Source organism: Dipodomys merriami, unplaced genomic scaffold, assembly GCF_024711535.1.
Source record: "Dipodomys merriami isolate MVZ:Mamm:240054 unplaced genomic scaffold, mDipMer1.0.p SCAF_1571, whole genome shotgun sequence".
Taxonomy (NCBI): Eukaryota; Metazoa; Chordata; class Mammalia; order Rodentia; family Heteromyidae; genus Dipodomys; species Dipodomys merriami.
Window position 1 is genome coordinate 14,872 of NW_027202906.1, and position 6,338 is coordinate 21,209.

At 43.8% G+C, this 6,338-nt stretch overlaps 1 pseudogene; it reads left to right on the top strand.

The window, feature by feature from the left end:
• Positions 1-301: 301 nt before the first annotated feature.
• LOC138827545 (tubulin beta-2 chain-like) lies at positions 302-6,013 on the top strand (annotated as a pseudogene).
• The last annotated feature ends 325 nt before the right edge of the window (positions 6,014-6,338 follow it).

Genomic DNA, 6,338 nt, shown 5'->3' on the forward strand with positions numbered 1-6,338 from the left:
AATGGAGATATTTGATAACTATTTTCCTATACACAAAGATGAAATCTACTGCTCATTTAAAAACAAATCCAAGGAAAGAAATATAAGTGCAATGGGAAAGTGCGTGCCTTACATGCATGATGTCCTGGTTTCCATCTAAAGCATTGGAGAATAAAATGAGAAAACATGGAAAAACCGCCCAGAGTTATCAGAGCATAAAAAGAGCATGTCTGTGCAATGGAGGCAAAGTCTCTCTCCCATAGAAGTTCTCTTTTACTTTGGCCTTGAGCAGTCCTGTGTGCAGGCTCCTTGACATCATATCATGGCCCATCGCCCCTGGAACAATGAACACTGTGATGAGGTGACTATACCCCAGAGGTAGGTACCAAAATTATAACTTACTCAGAAGGACTAAAGAATGCATAAAGATCTTGGGTTGGCTTTGTGGAGCTTCTGACTAGGCCTGGGGAGTGATATGACCTGCAGACTGTCCAATGGTCTTGAGAGACATATAGTTCATTCCTAAAGACACCTCATTAATACCTACATAACCCACACCAACTAGTGCCTTCCCTCCCATGGGCCTCTCCTGTCTAGCAAGGGTTCTGATGGTCTTTTCCTTCAATAAAGTTATGCTGTCTTACCTCTTCCTTTTTGTCTGTAGACTCATTCCTCAAACAAAGGAGACAAAGGACCTGATCCAGGTGTTACATTTTATTTTTCTTGTCAGTCGAAAGGCTTGAACTCAGGACCTAGACACTGTCCCTCAAGGCTAGTGCTTTTGCACTTTGAGCCACAGGACCACTTCTGGTTTTCTGGTGGTTAATTGGAGATAAGTCTCAAACTTTTCTGCCTAGGCTGGATTGAAACTCTGAAGTTCAGACCTCAGCGTCCTAAATAGCTAGGATTACAGGTGTGTGAGCCACCAGTGCTGGACAAATGGTTGTGTGTGTGTGTGTGTGTGTGTGTGTGTGTGTGTGTGTGTGTGTGTGTGTGTGTTGGTCCTAAGGCTTAAATTAATGCATAAACATTGATTTGGATTTTTTTTTTTTGCTGAAGATTAGTGCTCTACCACTTCAGTCATAGTTCTACTTCGGGATTTTTGGTGGTTAATTAGGGATAAGAATCTCACTGAATTTTCTTGCCTGGACTGGCCTTGAACTTAGATCCTCAGATCTTAGTCTGCTGAGTATCAAGAAATACCAGCTAGAACCACCACCACTACAGCTGAGTATTCTATTTTATTCCATTCTCTGCTAACTCATGATAAAGAGGCTCTCTCCTAAATTCCCATAGATTTTAGAGTGCTGTGTGGAATACCAGCTATACACAAGTAATGAAAGCTGAAAATCTCAATGGGAAAATGGTGCCCTTCTATGGATATTCTGCATCATTCACTATAGTACTGAGCAGTCCCATATGCAGACACTATACATCCCATCACCATGGCACTGAGCAGTCTTGTGAACAGAGCCATAGACATTGGATCAATATGGCCCTGAGCAGTCCTGTGTGTAGACCCCAAAGATATCAAATAACCATGACCTTGATAGTTAAGCATGTGACCCCTACATTAGGATAAAAACCCAACAGTGAAGACTTTCATAGGGGAGGCTGGACGTGAGGGAAGTGTTTCTTAGAGGAAAGTGGCTGCTAAAAGATCTGAAGTGGGTGGGTGACATGATGGAGTAGGGTCTTGGAAAGCCTCTACTGAGAGGTATGTGGCCATGGTGTCTTCAAGGAGCAGATGTGTCAGTGTTAGGGAAGAAATGACTAAAAGAAGGATTCAGCTTGTTTCCCCTGTGGTCTATGGAATTCATTTGCTAGGAACAATCAGGATATAATCTGTGTATGAGAAACAAAGGTTTCACCTATCATCCACTCAATGCATGGAGATGTGACTCTGGTCCAGGGAAACCTTGTGCTGAGTGGCTGACATCACTAAGTCACACATCTGTGAGTACCCATCATGTTTGCAGACTCAACACCTAGGTATACCATGTATGATTGGAACAAACGCATTCCCGGTGTGTCCCTTGGGCACTGATGATACTCTAGCACAGGTTTGGTGGCAACACAAAAAGGGCTCAAGATAAAAGCATTCAGGATCCACCAGCTTTGGTGCCCAGGAAGCAGAAAAAAGTTCTGTTTTGAAGCAGGCCATCATGTTGATACTGAAAACCTAATAACTGAATCACATCTTTTGTCTCTATGATCTCAAAGAATGAGTTCATGGATGCAGAGGGAAGAATAAAACAGCAATGATTTATTGAAGAAGAGAATATCAAATGTCTTGCTAGACAGGAGGGGTCCTAAAGGAAGGTACTTACTGGGATGCTTTGTACAGGGTTTAATTGTCTGTAGGAGAGAGCTATATGACTCTCAAGGTCATAGGACAGTCTGTGGCCATATCCATCCCAGACCCAATCAGAGATGTCACACAGCTTGTATGAGATATCTGCATCCTTTAGCCCTTTTAATGGATGTCTGGTCCAGCAGACACCTGTGAGGCTCAATCAGGTCACTGTTCACATGGAAGTCTACTAGTGGCTCAATTGATAGAGCTTCTCTTCTAGCTTTGTGTTGTGTTGTGGTGCGTGTGTGTGTGTGTGTGTGTGTGTGTGTGTGTGTGTGTGTGTGTGTGCGTGTGTGTGGTTAATTGGAAATAAGAGTTCCAAGTACATTCCTTCCCTTCTGAGCCAACACTGAAGCATGATCCTCAGATCTCAGCCTCCTGATTAGCTAGGATTATAGATTTGATCCATAAACAAAGGGCTGAAAAAATAGTCTTTTAATAAGTTCATAAGTTCATTTAAAGAAGTATGAAAACAGCACCATTACTTAAAATTCAATCACCCCTCAGTATCCTCATGGAATGGGCTCGAGGACCCCCACCAATAACAACATCTTCACACACTCAAGTTCTTTATATAAAATAGTATTTGTATAGAACCTACAAATAATCTGCCACACACATTCAAGTGTCTCTACATGACATCATACTTAATAACAGGTACATGCTATGTAGCCAGTGGATTTACTATAGAGTACAGTACAAGTATATGAGAAGAAAATAGTGTATAATTATTTCCCTTGACAAGCCACATTTGGTGGAATCTACAGTGTTGGAATGTGCAGAGACAATAGCAGGTGAATTAAAGGTGAACCTGAAGATGAAAACTGGCAGGAATGGAGACGAGAAAAATGCGAGGAGGTGGAGAAGGAATGGGTTAAGGCCTGAGGCATTTGGAACTGGAGAAGAGGAGCCAGTGGCCCAATTAACAGTACTGGGGAAGGAAAAGGGATGAAGAGGAAGGATTAGTTCACATATATTTGTTCTTATCCTATCAAGATTTATTTAGCTTCCTTCAGAATTGAAGTTCTAAGAGAATTATCAGAATTCTCAAGTCCATTCCTTACTAAGTCAGAAATGGATTTCATCTCACAACAAGATGGTAATCACAAAAATATTCAACATCTCCATGGAAGTTTTAAAGGGTAATATCAATCAATGACTTGAATTACCTTGGCAAGGAAGACACCTGTAAGGATTTATGGGTGAGTAACTTTAAAAAATTCCAACAATGACAACTGGCTCTTAACAGCCCAACACTCATCATGAAGCAATGAGCTTTTCCTTCAATGTTGTCTTTTCCATTTTTTTTTGTGAAGCAAGATTACCATATTGTTCCTCTGTAATTTGAGAGACAGTGTCAAGAAAGAGAATGCATAAGTTTGAATCACCTCTTGATGACAAGAAAGCTGAAGCAATTTGATTGTCTCATGACTGTCTCATTGGCCAAGGGGCAAAAAGGGTAGTCACAGTTGAGAGGCATTTTCCATCCACCTTCCAAATGCATTTCTACTTTCTTCTGCCTGTTCTGAATCCACATAAGCTAGCTTATATTGACTGCATCAGTAAAGACTGACTAGCCCTGGAGGATTGGCAGGGATGGGATGGTGTGCAAAAGGCGGAAGTGACCAGGAGGCCTGAAAAGAAGGGAGGGCTGAAGTGAGAGAACCACTGCTAATCTCCTCTTCAAAAAATCCCTCAATGGCTGAACCAATCTTTTCTGTTTCCATGTCTCAAATGCTGTAATTTCTGTAATGAATGCTGAGAGTCACTCAGAATCATAAGCTCTGCCCCTAAGTTTCTTGTCAATTATAGGCCTAAGTCAACTCTTGTCTCCACAGGCAAAAAATATGTTCCTCGGGCCATCATGGTGGACCTAGAGCCTGGAACCTTAGACTCAGTGAGATCAGGACCATTTGGCCAGAGCTTCAGGCCAGACAACTTCATATTTGGTATGTCATCATGGTCTATGGGTCCTAACATCCAGGCACTCCAGTGCTGGGCTGAGCCTTTATACACCTAGATATTGTCCTCACCTAACCCACCTATTCCAGTCCACTGGAGTCATGCCCCTGGCCACTCAGACAGCTCAGATCAGTGCAACTCTGCAAGCCCTCCATGACAAAGAAGCCTCTGAAGGGAAAGATCAGCAATCAGGGAAAGCCTCCAACAAGGTTTCAGCACTGCTGGTCATTTCAAAGGCCCGGCAATAAGAGAGAACTACTTCAGGACACCAGAAATCAAAGCATAGCTATGTGTGAGCAAGGTGCAGACAAGTGCTTGCAGCTTAGCTTTCCTATGATGACAATGTGCTCCTGTCCCTCCTGTGAAACTAATTACATTTCCAGTATTGAGGCAGGCTCTGTTCTTCATTTCTACAAGTAGTTGATTTGGGTTAAAATGTATCTTCCTCCACATTGTCTTTATTTCTTTAGAACCTGGGTGATTTGTAGGGTCCCAGATACAATGAAAACATTTCCTTTATTTCACCAAAGTTATCTAAATTAAAAGCAAAGGTTGGCTCAGAAGAGTCCTGTTGTCTTCACAATGCAAATGGCACAGTAAATATTCTTGGAGTGTGTGTCCCATCATGGCTTGTGTCTGATAGGCCAGAGCGGGGCAACCAATAACTGGACCAAGGGCTACTACACAGAGGAAGCTGAGCTGGTGGAGCCGGTACTGGATGTGGTGAGGCGGAAGTCAGAAAGGTGTGACTGTCTACAGGGTTTCTAGCTGGCCCACTCTTTGGGAGGTGGCACCGGGTCAAGCATGGGCACCCTGATTCTCAACAATATTCAAGAGGGGTACCCAAACCACACCATGAACACCTTCAGTGTCATGCCCTCCCCAAAGGTGTCAAACACAGTGCTGGAACCCTACAACGCGATCTTCTCTGTCCACCAGCTGGTGGAAAATGCAGATAAAACTTTCTGCATCGACAACAAGGCCCTGTACAACATCTGCTTCTGTAACTTGAAGCTGCCCACGCCCAACTATGGCGACCTGAACCACCTGGTGTCAGGCACCAACAGCGGGGATACCATCTGCCTGTGCTTCCCTGGCCAGCTGAATGCAGACCTGCACAAGCTGGCCTTGAATATGGTGCTCTTTCCCGCCTGCACTTCTTCATGCCTGGCTTTGTGCCCCTGGCCAGCCGTGCCAGCCAGCAGTACCATGCTCTCTCAGTGCACGAGCTTCACCCAGCAGATATTTGACCCTAAGAACTTGATGGTCACCTGTGATCTCCGCCATGGCTGCTACCTGACAGCGGCTGCCATCTTCCGAGGCTGCATGTCCATGAAGAGGTGGATGAACAGATGCTCAACATGCAGAACAAGAACAGCAGCTACGTTGGAGACTGGATCCCCAACAATGTGAAGACGGCTGTGTGTGACATCCCCCCTTCCCTTCCCCCCCACCCCACCCCCACATAGACTCACGAGGTCGGCCACCTTCATCGGCAACAACATAGCCATCTAGGATCCCTTCAAGTGCATCTCAGAGCAGTTCAGTGCCATGTTCCAGTGCAATGCATCCTTGCACTGGTACATAGGTGAGGGCATAGATGAGATGGAGTTCACTGAAGCTGAGAGCAATATCAATGACCTGGTGTCCGAGTACCAGCAGTGCCAAGATGACACTGCTGATGAACAGGGGGAATTTGAAGAAGACTTGGTGTAGGAACTAGTTTAAGACTTCCCATTGCTAGCAGTGCAACAGGAGTGTCAGAGCCTGCCTACTTCTCAAATTAATGGTGCTTTCCTGAGCTCCTGTTGTCCTGGAGTGGGATCCTTGCTGTGTATCATTATGCACAGCCTTTCCTGTCAGAAACTCACTGGTGGTGAATGTAAAAATACAGATTTCTTTTAAATATAATTGTATGAAAGCCTTATTTATATAAATAAAGAAGTATACATTTTATACTCTTAGTCCTTATTCTTCTTAAGAATCCCTTTTATTCTTTCAATGTATTTGAAATATAAAGGTGGCCAGCAGGATTTAATCT